Consider the following 21,515-nt stretch of genomic DNA (forward strand, 5'->3'; position numbering starts at 1 on the left):
ATGGTCATTTACTAATTATCTGTATCATTTCTCTGAATGACTACTTCAAAGTTTATTAAGCCATTCATTAAGATTTGACAAGGCTGCTTAGGGAAATGGAGATTTAAATGAGGGTGTTTGATCAAATAATCACATTTAAATCAAAGGAAATTATAATCTTAAAGGATATGTCTCATATAAACCCTACTATATCAGTATGACTTTAATATTAAAATGTGGACCTATAAAATTCAAGTTTCTCATCATATATCATGATAAAATTAAAAGTTATTTGTTAATTATGTAGCTACAACCCAATTTAGAGCTTTTTTGGTGTGAGTTCCTTTGTTTTCTATTTGAAAATTATATCCTGAAAATGTTAAAGAACAGATTTATCAAATTTGGAAAAGAATAGTTAGGAGATGTGTTAACAGTTTTCTTTAAAATTCCCATTTTTGGATTTATTTACATACATACTAAATCATACTATTTGATAAATTACTTTGGTTTTGATGAGACTGATTAATTAGGGTATCAAAACATTCAAACACATTGACTACAATTTTTAGATAAGCATAATTCGGGGATGAGTGACGCGATGGTTTGGAGAAGTATGGCCCCCAGAGACTCGTGTCTGAATGCCTGGCCTGTAAGGAGTGGCACAATTGGGAGATGAGACATTGTTTGAGGAAGTTTGTCGCTTTGGGTTGGCTTTGAGTTCTCCTATACTCAAGCTATATCCAGTGTGGGACAGAGTTCATTTTCTCTTGCCTCCAGATCAAGACGTAGAACTCTGAGCTCCTTCTCCAGCACCATATCTGCCTGCATGCCCCCATGTGCCTTGCCTTTACTATAATGAAACTGTAAGCCTGCCTCAGTTAATTGTTTCACTTTATAAGACTTGCCACAGCTGTGGTTCTTTTCACAAGAATCAAAACCCTAAAACTAGTAGGAATCTAATCCCTGAGAAAATAAAATACAAATAAGAAAAGTACATCCCATTTTCCTCTTTTTGGGTCTGGCTAGAAGTCAAGATCAATGACACTGGGTTTTGATCCTACTGCACGTACGGGCTTTGTAGGAGCCTAGGCAGTTTGGATGCTCACCTTACTAGACCTGGAAGGGGGTGGGAGGTCCTTGGACTTCCCACAAGGCAGGGAACCCGGACTGCTCTTCTGGCTGATGAGGGAGGGGGACTTGATTGGCGGAGGGGGAGGGATATGGGAGGCGATGGAGGGGAGGAGGCAGAAATCTTTAATAAATAAATAAATAAATAAATAAATAAATAAATAAATAAATAAATAAATAAATATAAAAATAAAAAAATTAAAAAAAACAAATAAGAAAAGTATATGCTTACACACACATAAACAACACACAAGGAAAGGCAGTTATGCACTACATGAGCTAGGATTCTGATATATTATCCAGGACATAAAATTGCAATGGAAATAAGTTTTCCATTGTGTCAAAAGATATGTAGTCATATAATCCCTAATAGGAAAACCCAATTGCCTATAACAAACTGCTTTTACAAGGCTGAATCTTGTTGGGCTTCGAAAGGCAAAGTCTTCCTATTTTTATTTTCTTTTTATGCAAAAGACATAATTGAACCTTTGGAATATCTCCAGTTATCAGTTAACATTCTGCTTTTAAGAGCATGTACAGAACTCTAGTGGAAAAAGAAAAGTCTGCATCAGCAAAGCTACCTATTCTCTCAGATAATAAAAAGAACAGTTAGTGCCCTAAAGAGCATTGTAGAATACCTCTGCCTTCAGATATTTTTTAAACAATACCTTTCTTTCTATACTACGACAGCTTGAATTTGAAAGGGCTTGGTAAAATAAACTGTATCATATTTATATATAAAAAGGGTACATATGTTAAACTTTGAATACACTATGAAGAGGTAACATTGATAAATGGGGAAATGACCAGACCACTTCCATATAATTTTATTTTAGTATCCAATAGTTTATTATCCATCTACTATAAATATTTGTTTCAATTTTTATATAAAGGTTAGCTTTAATGTTCATATAATCCCAGAAATTGAGTATAATGTGAATTATTTTTTTTAATTTTTAAGATGTATTTATTTTATGTGGTTGGGTCTTGAGCTAGTATATATGTTTTACTAATATATATGCATGTACACCATACTGTGACTTTTGCCCCTGAAAATCAGAAGTGGGTGTTGGAACACTTGGAACAAGAGTGTGGATGATTATTGTCCAACATGTGGAAGCTGAGATACACATGCATTTCCTCTGCAAGGTTGCACTCTTAACTGCTGAGCCAGCACAACTGCCCATGTTGCAAGAATAATAAAAACCACATTCATTCAAGGATAAGCCACATTGAAAATGTAATTTTAATAATGCCTTCCTAAATTATGTAATGGTCTGCATAGTCAAAGGGGAAAGATTAATTTATGTGTGGAAAAAAATGAAAACCTGGTATTTAATTTTGCTAGGAGAAAACTGATCCGAATTAGAAAAAAAAGACATATGAGTATTGAGTGTTTAATAGTCACAGAAAGAACACAGATGTTTGTCCAAGTAAAACTCAGATGTTTCTTTAAAATGTTTTGTTTGGAAGGCAGCTATGCTCACCACTATACCACCAACACAGAGAAAAAAAATGTAGAGCTCAATAAAAATCAATTTTAAAAAAAAGAAAAAAAATGTTTTGTTTGAGGAATTAAAATAAGAGGCAAATCACCTGCCATGCTAGAATTTGGTCATAAAAAATATTATCAAATAAAATTCTGGGCTCTGATAAAATTAACTTGGTGAACTAAAATGTCAGTGTCCAGAATACAGTAACTCTCACCAAAACTCAGCATCCTGGTGTGTTTTCTAAGTTTGTAATTGATTGTAATAACCATCCCAGTCACTGAAATTTTTACACAACATTTCTTAGTCCTGCCTAACCATAGGTTGTTAGATAAAATGGGTTCATGGAGGGCATTTCCCTCTATATGATTTTGTTCTTCCTCCAGATTCAGAAGTGACTGAATATGTCATGGGAGTGTGAAGAAATGGAAACCCTCCTAGGTAGATTGTAGATATTCCAACATTTCTCTGAAAAGAAAACATAGATCTCACTTGCAGTATATTCAATATATACTGAGTTTCTTTGCTAATAGAATCACAGAGGAACCAATACTTAATGTCCCTTCATTCCAAATAGATAAGCAGACATAGACAAGTCACTGTTGACTATGAGGAGAAGTGGGAGAAATGAAAAGAAAACATTGGAAGGTTCAAATTATACAAGTGGAAGACTTTGGAAGCGATGGCTTGGATTGGAAGCAGAGTACATATCAAGAGGGAATGCTGAACAAACTAGAGATTGGAATAGGCATCATATAGCCTAAAGCAATTGGGTCTTAGCCTAAAACAATACATATGGCTTAGATAGAGATGGCTGCTCTCTGTTCCAAACTTCTTCCATGCGCATCTAGTTCTTCAATACATAGAAATGCAGAAGTTTAAATATCATTCACTGGCATCAACTCAGTAGCTTTAAATATTTCAGAATGGTCAAATTAGAAATCACATTCTTGGTTCACAGCAAAAGTGAAAAATATACAATCCATCTCCTTACTGAGCAGCTTAGACTATTCTATGAAATTTGATAAAAATCCTTAATGATAGTCCACACATAGGAAATAAGAGACTTAGGCTATGCAGGACCCAAATCAGAATTTAAACTGCTAATTGTCAGCATGGAAAAGGGCATCAACTGATATTTTTCAGTTATTTTAAGAACTCGGGACATTGACAAATTCCTAAATTGCTACACAGAGAACTAATAGCAATTACTGATATTAAAAATAAATGCATCCAAGTATGCACCAAAAACCTACCTGATGTAATTTTTGCATTGCATTCACAATTATAATTTTTTTAGATTATTCACCCATAGACAAAGAAAAGTATATACAGTAAATGAAAAATGTCAAAAATTTAAACGACATACTTTTTGGGTTACTGAGTAAGTCCTCCGTCTTGGAACATAGTGAGAACACATAAAATATATAGGAAGTATGAAGAAAAATATATGTGCCAAATTATACTAACACTGGTATAATAATACCAGTAGACAGAGAATGTGACTTCCTCAAATGAGGTCACAGTCACAATTCTAGCTCCTGTTAACTACATATAATCTATTTTTAATCTTTGGCATTCCATGTTGTCGTGTGTGTGTGTGTGTGTGTGTGTGTGTGTGAGAGAGAGAGAGAGAGAGAGAGAGAGAGACAGAGACAGAGAGACAGAGAGACAGAGGGAGAGACAGAGAGAGAGAGAGACAATGTGCACGTGAATCACAATGATTTTAAAAGATTATGCTGGCATATGGTAAGAAGCAGTCCTTGGCTTGTTTAGCGAACGATTTAGTGATTTCTGAGTTATAAGTGAGCAGAAAAAGATACTTTTTAACTTTGTAAAACATTTGGATTTTCATAACTCTTTATATTCCAAAATAACAGCAGTTATAAACTTTATACTTGGCAACCTCACAGTCTTATTTCAAACCCAAGGAAGCTTATGTTGTGATGTCTATGGAAATATAATCATCTGTAGTCTATTTTCAACACTGGCAGAAGAGGAGTTTAGTTTAAAACCATATTTAACTAAATAATTAAAACCCTTGAAAATACTCTGATTTGTTTAGCAGTGTAGCTGAAATGAAAAATTAGCTAATGGCATCTAAATTAATATACTCATTAATGTACTCTTCTGCTAGCTTAATTCTGTCGCCTCAGAAAATTTACAGGTAAATGACATCCAATGATGTTTTTGCAATTTTTAATCTACTTCCTCATAATTATAATCAGAAAATTATTTGTGCTATATACCTCATGAGTGTGGTATTACAAAAAAAAGACAGGCTATATTTAAAAACTTTTAACATGAAGATGGTAGTAGAAATTCTTTAAACACAAACACTCACCATGCATACACATGATATTAAAAAAATCTTTTTTGAACTATGAAGATCTGTCTCTGCCAAAGTGCATTCTGACTGGTTTAATAAAAGGTAAGACTGGCTTGTAGGTAGGCAGGAAGTATAGGCAGGACACCAAGACACACAGGATGTTGGGAAGAAGAAAGGTAGAGTCTCAGTAGTCATGAGGAGAAACCAAGAGACTGAGTAACATAAGAATACATAGATATGTTAAATAATCCTCAGGGCAATACATAGATTAATCAAGATGGGTTAATTTAAGTCATAAAGGTTAGCTAAAAACAAGACTGAGCTATTAGGCAAGCATTTTATTTATTTATTTATTTATTTATTTATTTATTTATTTATTTATTTATTTAAGATTTCTGTCTCTTCCCGGCCGCCACCTCCCATTTCCCCCCTCCCCCAATCAAGTCCCCCTCCTTCCTCAGCCCAAAGAGCAGTCAGGGTTCCATGCCCTGTGGGAAGTCCAAGGACGGCCCACCTCCATCCAGGTCTAGTAAGGTGAGCATCCAAACTGCTTAGGCTCCTACAAAGCCAGTAAGTGCAGTAGGATCAAAAACACATTGCCATTGTTCTTGAGTTCTCAGTAGTCCTCATTGTCTGCTATGCTCAGCGAGTCCGGTTTTATCCCAGGCTTTTTCAGACCCAGGCCAGCTAGCCTTGGTGAGTTCCCAATAGAACATCCCCATTGTCTCAGTGTGTGGGTGCACCCCTCGAGGTCCTGAGTTCCTTGCTCATGCTCTCTCTCTCCTTCTGCTCCTGATTTGGTCCTTGAGATTTCTGTCCGGTGCTCCCATGTGGGTCTCTGTCTCTGTCTTCTTTAATCGCCTGATGAAGGTTAATATTCAGGAGGAGGCCTATATGTTTTTCTTTGGGTTCTCCTTATTTAGCTTCTCTAGGATCACAAATTATAGGCTCAAATACTTTATTTATGGCTAGAAACCAAATATGAGTGAGTACATCTCATGTTCTTCTTTTTGGGTCTGGCTTACCTCACTCAGGATAGTGTTTTCTATTTCCATCCATTTGTATGTAAACTTCAAGAAGTCCTTGTTTTTTACTGCTGAGTAGTACTCTAATATGTATATATTCCATACTTTCTTCATCCATTCTTCCATTGAAGGGCATCTAGGTTGTTTCCAGGTTCTGGCTATTACAAACAATGCTTCTATGAACATAGTAGAGCATATACTTTTGTTGTATGATAAAGCCTCCCTTGGGTATATTCCCAAGAGTGGTATTGCTGGGTCCAGGGGTAGGTTGATCCCGAATTTCCTGAGAAACCGAAACACTGATTTTCAAAGTGTTTGTACAAGTTTGCATTCCCACCAGCAATAGATGAGTGTACCCCTTTCTCCACAACCTCTCCAACAAAGGCTATCATTGGTGTTTTTGACTTTAGCCATTCTGACAGGTGTAAGATGGTATCTTAAAGTTGTCTTGATTTGCATTTCCCTGATCACTAAGGAAGTTGAGCATGACCTTAAGTGTCTTTTGGCCATTTGTACTTCTGTTGAGAGTTCTCTGTTCAGCTCAGTACCCCATTTTATAATTGGGTTGATTAACCTTTTACGGCCTAGTTTCTTGAGTTCTCTATATATTTTGGAGATCAGACCTTTGTCCGTTGCGGGGTTGGTGAAGATCTTCTCCCAGTCAGTGGGTTGCCTTTCTTTCTTAGTGATAGTGTCCTTTGCTTTACAGAAGCTTCTCAGTCTCTGGAGGTCCCATTTATTCAATGAAGCCCTTAATGTCTGTGCTGCTGGGCAAGCATTTTTAATTAACATTAAATCTTATTGTGGTTATTTAGGAGTTGCTGTTGGGACATTAAGAAATTATGCTCACACACACACAACATTCTAAGGGCATTATTTATGATGTATAACATAAAATGCAGTATAGGTTCAGTTGGACCTTGTACCGTGCTTCTACCACAGTGTTATCCTGCTCACGCTTATAGGGCTAAAGGGCCACGGAAAGACTACTCTAAAATAGTGACTTCAAATATATACTTTCTTCGTAAAATTGTTTTGTTCAGGCATTATAGTCACAGTGATATCAAAGTAATTAGTACAATGATCCACCATTATCATCACAGGCACAAAGACTGTTGATAATATCAGCTTCCCCAAAAGACTTACCTTATATTTTTTACCCTCAAAAACTTTTGGCCTTTCTTTACTGATTAATAATATATTGATATTTATAATCAATTATCTACCATTTGTACAAAAGAGAAAAGAAGGTGAACAAAACTCAAATGTAACTATTATAGATATAAAACTGGTATATTTTAAAAACAATTAGGTGATGGCAGGTTTGTCTTTTTCTCAACACTAATTTCTGCAAAAATATTTGTACCTTGATTTTTCAATATATGGGATAGAGTAGAATTCTATTACTTCACTTTAAAGTCACACTTTGTAAAAAATAAATTTAAGATTTTTTTATTTTTCAATTATAATTTAAATAAAACATCGTGTATTGTATAATACACAAATATTTACATTAAACACAAGTGTAGTTTAATCTAACATAATTATACTTAATGACTACTGTTGAATTGTCGAAAGATAACACGCTAAATTATTATGTTGTTAAAATACTAATGTATACCAATTGTTTAAGTAATATTACTTTTTAAAGGGATATTCACTAGCTTCCAAGATCTGTAGATACACTAATCTATTAAATTATTCATTGCCAAGTCTAGATTCAGAGTTGGGATAAAAGGCTCTGAGTCTCACTCTTTTCTCTATTATTTTGACTAGTACATCTTAATTTATCTTGCCTGGATAAATTATTTATTTTATTTTAAATGTATACATAATGAATAGAATTTATAGTAAATACTTTAAGAACAAGGGAAATTTCAGTACTAGTAAAATTTACTCTTTTCCTTAGCTATTTTGAAGGAAAATTATTTCTTGGTTTCTGCGTTCAATAACTCACCATCTTCCTAATTAAATCAGTCTACTGATTAAGATGCTCTTATTTTTATCAAGGAACATTCTGATTTCATTCATCCTATTAATGTATTAGAAAATATATTAGCTGTAAACTTTTTTAGTAAACCTTGGATTTTCAATTTGAGTAACCAAGTTATCAGAAAAGAATGATGTCTTCCCTTCTTGTGATTTAGATGTCTCTAATATTCATTTCTGAATTTTTTAAATTAAACTTTACAAGGTTCCTGCGTTTCCTCAAGATTTTAGAGAAAACTTTGGCATTATAACTCAATATTACATTAATTGTTTGCTTTTATATGTATATTATCTTGATTCTACCTCATTTATTGATGGGTTTTTAAGATGAAAATGTGTTAAATTGTATCAAATGCCCATTGCATATTGTTAGAATTTCTTTGTAATTTTCTTTTTCATTCAAACCAATTGAAAGGCAGTCCATACTTATGATTTTAGTGATTAATCATCACAGTAAACAATGGAGAAAAGAAGCAAAGATCTACTGATAATATCTGACTTCGCTGCAAGGCTATAGATATCAAAACACCATGACAGTGCTCTAAAAATAGGAACACATCCCAGGGGAACAGAGTGCAGGACCTTAAAATAATCCTTGTAAATTTACAGTTACATAATTTTTCAACAAAGATGGGAACACGTCTATCGTGGAACACCACTTCTCAGTACCCAAGAGGCTGAGACAGGAAAACAAAGAACCAAAGACAAGCCTGACACAGTGTGGTGGAGATCTTTCCTCAAAGGATAGAGTAACAAACCAAACAAACAAACAGAAAATAATGCTGAGAGCAGGAATTAAAGAAGAGGCAGTATTTCCAGAAAACATTGCGTACCTAAATGTAACTAAGTTCAATGAGGCACCTCTTTCTCACTGGTTATAAAATAAATCTATTATAGTTTGATCTGAGATTGTCCTTCAATCAATCTTCTAAGAGCTCAGTATCTAGTTGATGAGCTTTCTGAGATGTTTAAGTTCTGAGGGACCTAACTTCATGAACACCCCCACACCTGTGCATCTCTGCCATCTTACCTCTGTTTCTTGCCCACCATGACTTAAGCCTTCATTTCACTTGTGCCAATCCACTGCAATGTCTATGCCTCATTTTAGGCCAGAAGCAGATGGATCCAGCAATCTCAGATCTGAACCTCCTGAGTATACAAACCTGCATGAACATTTCTTATTTTGAGTTGTTTCTAGAGAAGTTTGTAACAGTGATTAAAGGTGACTAATCCACAATTAAATAAATTTATAGTACTATAAAGAGAGATGCCTAAGGACAGTGGAATGAGCAGCCAGTTTTTATACTTGATCCCAAAAGCCTAGGAACGACATAAAAAAAGAAAAATGATATTATATTAAACAAGAAGCTTACACAGAAAGCAACGTCCCAATGAATAAATGAGCAAAATGCAATAATACTTACATATATACAAGAAATGAATATAGTGTTTATGGAGTTAACATTCAGCTGTAAAAGGAACAATAATGTAATAATGACAATAATCACCTAATTAAAGGATATTCACATATTTCACTCATGTGAAAAAAGGAGTGGACAACAAATAAATAAAATACTCAGCATCAGTAATCATCAGGGAAATTGAAACAGAAACATACTAAGATATCCTAGCTGCAAGAAAAAAGTAAAAACAATGGTTGTTAGTGAAAGACAAAGGAGAATGTATTATTCCAGGGATGTGGTCAAAAGATAGTTACTGTAGTCTGTTTGGGTAATACACACACATAAAGTCATTGTGAGAAACAGTATGATGTGCTCCAAAAAGCTAAAATGAGGGAATTTTCCTGTCTTGAGTATGCTGTAACTTTGCTGGGCTATCTCACTCTCTCCCTTAATTTTTCCTTTCCCTGATATCCATGCTGAGATCTATATTTCAACACTTTCCTACTAAATTCCAACTTTGTTTCACAGAAATAAAAGATTAACAATAAAAATACCAGATAACCCACAGCAATTTTTTTCTAAGAGGAAGTAAAGTCATTGCTCTGGTTTCATTTCTGTGCCGGCCGTTTGTTCTCACTTGGTTAAGAAACCACCTGTATTCTAACAGTTTGAGAATAAATCATACTTAGCACAGAAATTCAGAGCAATACTAGTTTATCATAAAATAAAGTGGATAGTTTTATCTGCAGCAATGGGAATGGAATTTGAGGTCAGTAAGTGAAATAAGCCCGGCATGGGTCAGTAAGCACTGTAAAATTTCACTCAAACATGTAATGTAAAAGCTAAAACCACCATAGACATGAAATAGAGAGGGAAAGAGACGCTGAGCATTTGGCCAGTGGCTCCAGATATTATGCTCTACATGTTTAATTGTATATGCATATAAAATTCTATTTATATAAGCTACTATAAAAATTAGCTTAAAAGTAAAATATTGCTGTATGTGTTGTTGAAAAGTGCTATAACTTTTGTAGATATTCAGGGCATTTTGTGTTTGAAAAATGTTTTTTTCACTGTTTCAAGTGGCAGTTTTGATGTCGGTGTTTTGTTAGAATTTTCTTTTATACTCCTTCGTGTTTAATACTTTGGCATACACTAATAAACTCCCACCCTGGCTGTTGATGAAAGAATACAAACTTCAAGCTAAAATTCATGATGGTGCAATTCGAAGCTGATGAAGTCAATGCAAATGTCACATATGGGATGTTTCAGGGAGAGAGAGGGGCCTGGGATAGTGAGAGAGTGTTCTCCCATGAAAGACGTGCTTGTTCAGACTGGCAAAATGAACTGCTTGTTGCTGTACTCAGCTGGCTAAAGTCCACACACTTCAGACCTTGCACGTTCTTAGCATCCCGGGGTTGGAATTGCAAATACTGCATTTTTAGCAGTTATGAATATTATGTGACATTGTTCAATTTTATACAAATACAAGGATGTTGTTTCTTTTTCAATTCTATGTTAAAAGTGCAAAAATTATGTCAAGTTCCATATGCAAGAGAATATGCGGCGATATTGTAAGTATTGGCATGGCGTCAATGTTTTTTATGCTAAGTATCTACTTGAGGAGAAATGCAGGGTTGTCCTGTAAGTGTGAAATTTTAGTTTGTTTTTCCTATATCTTTCAAAAATACAATGTAAAAATACTTTAAATTTGGCGAAGTGTTTATACATGTTTATTTCATATATATACATATATATGTTATATATGCGCCCTTAAAACATGATTTTGTTGTTTATATGGCTCTCAAGCAGAGCAAATGTGACTTTATACATCTCTAATTAAGCTTCAGAACAGGCTGAATCTGGCTATGATTTAATTAAAAATTAAATAGGCTTATACGTTTTCTTACAAAAATGTAAAGTGGTTACAGCATGCATTTTCTACATTTTTTAAATTTTTTCTTCTTTTATTGAAAAAAAGATTGTTTTCTCACATTATGTATTCTGAATCTGGTTTCTCCTTTCTCTACATCTCCTATTTCCTCCTCAATGCGCCTCCAATCAAGTTCTACTCCCTTTTGTCTCTCATTAGGCAAACAAGCAAACAAACAAATGGGTTTCTAATGGATAATAATACACAGCACAATGGAATTGGGCAAAATAAACAAATAAAAGAAAAAGAGTACAAGAAAATGCACAAGATCCTGGGACCACTTGCCTACACATTCAGAAATCCTATAAAAATTCTAATTTGGGAGATATAATATATATGTAGAGAATCTGGTGCAGACACATACTGGCCCTGTGCATGTTCCTTCAGTCACTGTGAGTTCTTATGAGATGAGCGTTGTTCATGTAATTTTAAAGGGCCCTGTTTTCCTGGTGTATTTCATTCCCTTAAACTCTTAAACTCGTTCTCGCTCCTGCAGAATTCTGTGATTACTGAAGGGAGGGATTAGATGGAGACTCCCATTTAAGGTTGAGTGTTCAAAGGTCATTCATGCACTGCATAACATTAGGTTGTGGGTCTCTATGTTTGTTTCCATCACACTGTAGGCAGAAGTGTCTCTGATGATGGCTGAATAAGACATTGATCTATGGGTACAGCCAAATGTCACTGGGGTAATTTTATTGTTACATTTTTCTTTGTTTGGTTCGGTTTGATTTTCTTTAGAACGGCAATATTCAGCTTTACCCAAATGCCTTGGCTTTCTAGTCTCTAATTCTTGTTCTTATAAGGAGTATCAGATAGGGGTTTCATCTTGTGGAATGAACCTTAAGTTAAATCAAACACTAGTTGGATACTCCCACAAGTTTTGTTACATACAAATATTTAAGTGCTGTGATATTAAAGTCACTATAAATTTAGGAAGCTTTGACGGTTAAAAATTGCTTCTGGACAGTTATGCGGATAAGAAATTTACAAAAATTGGTATCAGTTGGGGATTGGCAAATATTTTTAAGGATTAAACTATGTGTAATCATTTCACTAAGCTAAATTTTGTATTGCTATGATAAAATTTCACAGCAGTGTAAGTTTATTAAGTCAATATGGGTCAAATAAAAGCTCTAAAGGAATTATTGGAACCAAATATATATATTTAAATTTATATTCATCATTATTAACTCAAAATAATCTAAAAAATAGAGACATTATTTTATTAATAGGTTCTATCAAATAATAACTAAAATATAAATATGTAAAATCATTTCTTTTCAAAAATAATTTAAACATTAACAAATAAATTTAAATTTTTCTATGATATATAGTGTTGTGTTAATTAAATATACAAAAAAATTGGAAGGCTTATGTTAATTCAGATAATATTTCCCAAATTTCAGAATATGTGTATCTTGTTTTAGGTGTGAGAATATGGCTTTCATACAAGCTCTGAAATCATGCTTGAATTATGTTCCAGACCACGCTCTGGAAATCATTAGGCTAAAAGTGGCAGGAAGGTTCCTTAGCTTGTGTAAAAATGCAAAGAAAAGATAAGCTCTCCTTATTTTCAGGAACATGATTTCATTTTCTTGATGTGGGAGTGTCATATATCAATCTGTTGACTTCATTGATTAAGCAATAAAGAAACTGCTTGGTCCTCATAGGTTAAAACATAGGTGGGAGGAGTAAACAGAACAGAATGCTGGGAGAAAGAAGCTGAGTCAGGGAGTCGCCATGATTTTCCCACTCCAGAGAGACGCAGGTTAAGATCATTCCTGGTAAGCCAGCTCGTGGGCTAGAGCAGATTATTAGAAATGGGCTAGTCCAGGTGAGAGAGCTAGCCTAGAAGAGGCTAGATAAAAATGGGCCAAGCAGTGTTTAAAAGAATACAGTTTCCGTGTAATTATTTTGGGTAAAGCTAGCCGTGCGGGTGGCGGGGTGCTGGGGACGCAGCCCCGCTGCACCTATTTCAACATTTTCTTGTCAATCTATTTATTAAACAATGTGAAACAACTAATATATATTCAGAAATTTTATTTACACCTGCATACACTCAAAGAAAATTTTTATGAAACTTCAGGTTTAAGGCCAATATTCTAGTCTTATGTCTAATTCATTGTTCCCTATTTCAAGCTTAATTGATAGTACCCGTACCTGTACTGTGTTTGGTGGTCTTTATCTTTGTTTCTTATTTTCCACCCTTCTTTATCTCTTCATTTGGTTAGGAGAAGAATGCAAACTTAGGAAAAGCCAAGTATCTCCCTTGACTAACTTTTACTTTTGTTGTCCTTTGTACCATAAGTGTAAAGACATGGCATGTCTGCTGATGTAAGGAAAACTGCAAAAGGAAAAAAAAAACTTCAAAAAGAAAAATAAAGTGTGAGAAATTGAACACGTCTCAAAAATATTAATTAATGCTAATATGTGGTAATTTGTTAAAGAAATGCAATGAAAGCCACTTCTAGCAATTATGGAAAATGGCAATTATCTTGTTTGTTATCACAAATTTATCTACTTTAATAGAACTAAATTAGATATTCTAATTACTAACAATCAAAAAAACCTAAGGCTTTGAGGATTTGATATAGTAAGATGGTGATACGGCCAGTCTTCCAAATGAACAAAAAAAAAATCATGAAACAATTTCACTTTGTAAAAAAATACTGAAAATTCTCTGAAAGCCAAAAGAATGAAAAACCAGGTATTTAAATGCTGCTCAAAATATATGAAGTAACTCTTTTGATGGCAGAGTATCAAAGTTCTTAAAAGATAAAGTACAAAGAAACAAAATTGATTTTTCTGTATATGAGAAATAAAGAAGATCATAACACCCTCAGAATCTCTAGCAAGTTTCTGCATGTAGAGCATATATATATATATATATATATATATATATATATATATATATATAATTCAGTGTACTATGCATCCTTGTGAACAGAATTCTTCAAGAAGACACCATGAAGATTTGTCATTAGAAACAAAATAACATGCTTTAGATGATTTTTATATATTAGAACTACAACTAAAGCATCCACTTTTTGTAGAACAAAAATGGTAATTCATAACCATAGGCTATAGACAATTTTCTTACTGGAAGAATAGCATAGTAATTATAGGCTATTATTTAGGATACAAGCAACATATGAATTCTTATTATCCATTTTATACTGATTATACATATATATTATGTATACATATAATATATATTAAATATATAATATAAATATAAATATATTATGTACATATGTGTATTGTAATCAGTATAAAGTGGATAAGAAGCATTCTTTTTGTTGTTGCTGTTGTTGAGTTACTGTCTTGACAAGTGGCATCATGTTTCATCTACTTGAGATTCTCATAAGATCAGGACTACTGACCACTCATGAAGGAATGGGGCAAAATCACGAGGTCATAAGACCGAGGGTACTGGTGAATCTAATGTGATTGAAGAGTATTAGGAGAGCTTCATGGCATCTTCATAAGACACTTTCCCTCTTTGAGAGTATAGAAAAATAAACAGCTGACTATTGTATCTCTCCAACAATACAGTTGCCCAGAATTCAAGTAAATGAAGAATACTTCCCAATAGCAAAAGTAGAGTTGGGTAGGCCAAGGTCCTATAAGTAACTTTATTGGTTCCCCCAAACTAGAGTGGGATGGAACTTTCTTTGTGAGATGGTGCTTCTATTATTCCTGGGTAAAAAAAAATGGTTATATATGTCTTCTAGGAAAACTCATACAACACAATTCTCCTCTTAAAATAATTCTTCTCTTGTAAAGATTGTTTATTTTCTCTTGAGCAACATCTTCCCAATAAGCTACTGCACTATCTTCTGGAAATAAAAAAAAAATACTTTTTTATTCTATTTTTTTAAATTTAACATTTTTCAATGTTAGGTATAATCATCAATTTCACCCTTTGGAAAGAATTTTAAGAATTTATTCTTCCACAATAATTTCTATTTTATGGTGTTGAGATTCCTGACAAAATCATTATAAAAACTTCACGCATAAGACTTGCATGGCCAGCCAGAGCAATACAGAGAAACTCTGTCTCAAAAAAACCAAAAGGAAGAAGGTGAAGGAGAGGGATGAGGAGGAGAAGGATGAAGAGGAAGAAGAAGAAGAAGAAGAAGAAGAAGAAGAAGAAGAAGAAGAAGAAGAAGAAGAAGAAGAAGAAGAAGAAGAAGAAGAAGAAGAAGAAGACAAGAAGACTTGCATGGCTTAAATAAAAAAAAATTATATGATGGATCAGAAATGCTTCCCTCCATGCTGGTAGAATATTAGCCTAGTAGAAGAAAAGAGGATTTATACAAATAATAATAAGCATTATTTATCTACTATTTATTGCTTATGTTTATTTACAACATAAACAATGTCCATAGTAATACAATTGTGTGTGTGTCCCTGTGAACAAAATCCTTCAAGGAGAAACATGAACATTTGTCACTAGAAACAAAGTACCATGATTTAGAGAATTTTACTATTTATTAGGCCTCACAACTAAAGCATCCACTTTTTGTATAACAAACGTGATCATTCATAACCCTAGACTATAAACAATTTTTATGCTGGGAGAATAGGACAAAAATTGCTGGTCATTATTCAGGATGTAGGCAATGTTTAAAGGATTGGAAAGAGAGAGGCCCTTCTCTTAACATGCTGGGATTAATTCAAAGGGACACATTAACTCTAACTGTCAATTTTCGTCTCTGTTCAAGCATGCCTTGTACACAGACATCAAGAAATTACCCCACAAACATAATCCATAGAGAACTGTTGTGGGAATTCATTTAGCTTTTAGCTTATGGGGTACCAGCACTTCAGACTTGGTCTGAGGTGTACATGTATACTAAGAAGCAGAGAGAAGAAGCTTGCTTGCTCTTTTGGGAGTTCAGAGCAGAAGCAAGCTAGTTTACATTTCCCTGAAGTAGAACAGTGGGGCACTGTGGTTTCCACCCTGTCTGGTGTTTAGTGAGTCTGTGTGTTTCCTTTGAATCCCATTTCCTTCGTGTCCCTATAATAAAGACAGTTTTGTAACTCTCACAATACCTCTCACTTTAGAGAACTTTATCCTCACACTGTATAGTGTGCCCGAATACATATTTTCTAAGTTCCATTGCAGTAGCTTCCTCAATCCTAAAATAAAGGGATCAAATCAAATAATATTCAGGTATTCTGAAGAACTACAGATGATAAGCTGCATTTATTTTAACTATATCTTATTATCATTTCAGCAGCTTCTCTCTCTTGGAATTTGGTGGCTAATTATAACTACAAAGAAATTAATCAAAGGTTAGAAATCACAGTACTGTTGCTGTGTTATGGCTAGTGTTTAAGCAGTATTTATAACCTAGAAACATCAAGGTGGAGACTGAGTAGTCAAACACTCCCCCTCTCTTTTTTATTATGAGGCAAATAATGAGAACATTTGACTAAGTTTTCCCTTTGTGAACTTTTTAAACTTTTACCAGTATTTATTTCATTTTTAAAATTTTTATCTGCCTATAGTTTTGTTTGCTTTAATGTTTTAGAATTGCAAAGTTTTGATAGAAGACATTGTCACTAGATTTCCCTGGACTGTAACCAGAGCATTATCTTTGTATGTGACAGGGTCAAACTATGCAGCCTGGCATTGTATGCATTCTACATACCATGTAGAGTAGGCTGTCCTCAGGGTAATGACAATATGCTCACCTCTGCATGCAAATACCTGAGTAATGAAGTTAAAGATGTATACTACCACGCCCTGTGCTGAAATAGATTTTATTTTGTAAGCATTTGGGAGGGTTTAGAAAGAGGATAGGAAAGAGAGGATACTGAAATAATTTAATAGTTCCAAACACAAAACTAATACTGATGTTTATGATATGATGTTAGATTAGTTACATCAAAATAAGAATATTGTACTGACAATCACATGAATAAAGAATGACACCCACTGGCATCATTAAAACTCCTCTACAATGCCTAATATTGTTTGTCACTAGTTAAGATTCAAATTCCACTGGTTATATGACATTTTACTAGTCTCTCAAGCATATATTCACAGAGTCCAGTCCTCCGGAACTCAGACTGTCCTGGCAGGAAAGTCACAGTGGCAGAAATTTAGGAAGCTACTCAGGTTACACCCACATTCAGGAAGCAGAGGTAGAGTAGAGGAAGCAGTTCTCACCCAATTAACTTACTATCTTTTATTTGGTCCATGACCCCAATCATTGGGAAGGTATTGGCCCAGTGGGAAGGCTTTTTCCATCACGATACATATCAAGAAGTTTCCTCACAAACATGCACAGAGTTTTGTCCTCTGGGTAGTGATTACTCTGTTAAATTGACAACGAATATTAGAATTCGCATTTATTAATGAAGTCATGAAGCATCATTTTCTTTGGAAAAATATATTTCCCCTGAGAACTCTGTGACTCATTGTACAGGATAGGAGTCTCTCAGCCCTGTCACACCTGTGTCATTTTGCTATTCTAATGCCTTTTGAGAAATACGTAGTTTTGATACTCTTTTCCATCACATCATTCATTTTTCTGCTAACAATATTACTGTTCACTTTTCTTGGCTTGTGGAATTAATCACGGGAAATGTATCACATGAGCCACGTTGCCTTATTCCTTGACTTAATCACATTCAATCTTCTCCTGTGTTGCATGAACACACTTAAGAAATACATCCTATGGCTTGTATTGACTAGTTGTCTGTTGTTGCTATAAAGCGTCATGAGCACAATAGCCTAAGGATGACAGAGTTTATTTGGCTTTGATTGCAGTGGGCTAAGGTCCATATGGGTGGAGGAAGCACGCCAGTGAGTGTGGAGCATACAGAAAGAAGAAAACTGAGAGCCCACATCTTGAACCACATGTATGTAGTGGGGAGCAAACTGGAAGTTCCTGACACTTTTTCATTTAAAAAAGAGTCTACGGTGATATAATTTGCCAGGAAGGTGCCACCTGGCACCAACTTAACTTCCCCGCACAGCAACACCATCTGGGAACTAAGAGATCAAATATTTGAGGCAATAGGGAACATTTTTTTTAGCGTGTTTAATTTATTCTTTGTGTCTTTCACATCAAGCATCTTGATCCCATTCATTTCCCGGTCCTTTTGTATTTTCCCTCTGCCCTTGCCAATTTAAGAAAAAAGAAGAAGAAGAAGAAGAGAAGGAAAAATCAATCTGGTCTTGGAAGCTGTGATGTGACACTTTGAGTCAAAAGCCAACCTTTTTATCTATACATCTTTACTCGCCAGTGTCCATTGCAGAGTCATTGGTCTGATTTGAGGCCTGTGGTTTCCGGTGCACTATCAATGCTGGGTCCTCACTGGAACTCTTCTTGGGAATCCTATTGTTGCCCTGTGTTGTGTGGAGGTCCTGTAGCTTTGGGTGTGAAGGATTGGTCCCTTCACTTGCTCTAGCAGATCACAGATGGAGTGGATGTTGGGCTGGGCCAACTCACAGCCCCTGGGTCTAAGCCTGGGTACTGGTAGGGTTGATCAGCCCAAGAGCTCTCCCTTGTCCTCACCACCAGGGTGAGCTTTCCAGCATTGCTCTGCTTAGTACATAATATTCAGCAATGAGAAAGTGGCAAGTCCAGTTCTGCTTTCACATCCTCAGACTCAGCTCTCCCACACCTCTATCTTCAGGACCAGCTCTACAGTGGTACACAGGTGAAGTGGAAATGCCACTCTCCAGAGTGCTGCAGCTGGTGAAGGGCAGCAAGAGCTCTCCCACACTCGTGACCTCCGGTGGGCGGCAACATTCCCATCCACCACAAACGGCAAGGAGGGAGTCATCTCTTCTCCACCTATACCACCATATGGCAGAGGAGAGTTCTTGCCAGGCTTTCCAAGATGAAGTTTTCAGGTAGTTCACCGGCTTCACTGTCCGCAGGATCAGCTACCCAGTCAAGGTGCAGTACCACTTTCCCGAGTGCTGCAGCTGCTGAGTGGGAGAGTGAAGAGATGCCCCCCTCCACTGCCCTTCTCTCTCTGTCTGAGGCAGGATGGAGAGCTAATCCTGTGGTCCGAAGAGTGGGAGATCTGTCACTGCCCTTCACCAGCTGCAGCATTAGGGAGAGCTGCTCCTGCACCTCCCCCAGCCAGCAGAGGAGAGCCAACACTGCTGGCAAAGGTGTGGGTGAAGCAGCTCTCAAGTTGTGAGAGTGACAAAGCTGTCCCCACTCCTCGTCAGTCATGTGGATGTCGGTGAGGGAGAGGTACCCCATTGCCCCTCTCACCTAGCCACTTGTAACATATGAGGGAGCTGACCCTCCCACTTACCAGCAGCATCACTCGGGAAAGTGGGCCCTGCTTTTTACCTGTGAAGCACAGTTTAGCTGATCCCATTGATACAGGCACAGGGAGCCAGCTCTGCAGGCATGAGAATGGGAGAGCTGGCCACACACACCCTTTTCTACCTTGTGGTGGTGAAGTCTAGGGGATGATGCCCATTCCCTCTTGCCCCTACCTCTTGTGGTGGACAAAGGAGTTAACCCTTCCCCTTACCAGCTGCAGCCCTTAGGAAAATGGAACCTACACCTCTCCTGGACAACACATTAGAGCAAAATAGGGGCCATGTTTAAACATGCCACGGGATTTCATTTTCTGCCCCCATATCAGAGCCATATCATAATGCAAAAATGTGTTCAGTCCAAATTCAAAATTCCCATTGACTCTATCTCAGCATCGTTTTAAATTTCCAAGTACAAAGTAACTTCCGAAAAGCAAGGCACTTTCTTAATTCTTAACTGTTGTAAAATAAAAGAGCAAATTATATAGTACCAATCCTTAATGGCTAAGGATGCATACTTCCATTCCAACAAGGAGGAATGGGGCAGGGTAAAAAAATACTTAGTCAAAGCAAGATCAAATGTCAACAATTCAAACACAAAATCCTGTAGCCCAATTACCCCCAAATCACTGCATGGCTATACCTGATCTTGACATGGTGTTTAATTTCCTTGTTTTGTACAACCATATACCTTTTGTCTCTCTAGACTACTTACTCAGACTTTTCCATCTCTCATCTTAACTCTCTGTGGTTCATACTCCACATGTACTTTGCCTGTTGTGTAAAATTCAAAACTATAGTTTATTTTATTTTTGTCTCTTCTGATCCACCCTTTTCTACCACATTAGCTGCATATCTACTCTTTCAGGTATGCACACACAAACCATTAGACAAATGCCCTTATATGTCATTCTTTGTAGAATTAAATTAGTGTCAATATCACTATGAGGAGATCCCAAGCAATAATTTTTAAAGGATCCAAAAACTCTGAGATTTGGGCAAGGCTTTTACGAATGGACACCAAGACTAATGACATACGAAATTATAGAGTTGAAGATTTCCAGTGTTTTACATATAAAATGAATTTTATAATTATGTTTACTTAGGATTCAATGACTAACCCTCAAAGTAGTTATTGTTTTTTCACTGATTATTTCAAGGTCATAGTTTTTGATTATTATCATGATGGGTGCTTCGGAGAAGAATTGGGGGTAAACTGCTTTCAATACCAACATGAATATCTGAGTTCAGATATACAACAACCATAAAAAATTGTTTCACATGGTAGTGTAATCTAACCTTAGTGATTAGGGAAGTGTGAATGAAACTGGCTTCCCAGTTAGTATAGTTAAAATAGTAAGCTCTAGATTCTCAGAGAAATCCTGTTAAAAATTAACATGGAGAGAAATAGATTAAAGCCCCTAAACTGGCCACCAGCCTTCACACCTACATGCGTATGCCTGGGTGCATTCACACAAAAATTAAACACACACACACATGCACACACACACACAGTGCTTATAAGAATAACAAATAATGAGACAATTAGATGATAGGAATCTGCTACAGGATAATTATATTCTTACTATGTTTAACTGAAATAAAGATGTATTTACTACTATACTCTTTAAAATATTTGTGAAAAAACGCTTAAACTGCAGAAATATATGGAAATAGAGTTCTTATATTCTTACTTTATTTTTATCCAATTGTGTGAAATTTTTTAGTGTGTGTGAGTATGTGTGTGTGTGTGTGAGTGTGTATGTGCTCACAGAGGCCCAAAGAAGTTTTCAGATTCTTGTAGCTGAAATTACAGATGGTTCTGAACCTTAAGACATGGGTGCTGGAAAAAAAAATTTCTGTCCTCTGAAAGAGCAGCAGGTTAGCTTAACTGCTGAGACATCTCTCCAGCTCACAAATGGTGTTCTCCCATC

The sequence above is a fragment of the Microtus pennsylvanicus genome, chromosome 15, assembly GCF_037038515.1.
Source record: "Microtus pennsylvanicus isolate mMicPen1 chromosome 15, mMicPen1.hap1, whole genome shotgun sequence".
Lineage (NCBI taxonomy): Eukaryota > Metazoa > Chordata > Mammalia > Rodentia > Cricetidae > Microtus > Microtus pennsylvanicus.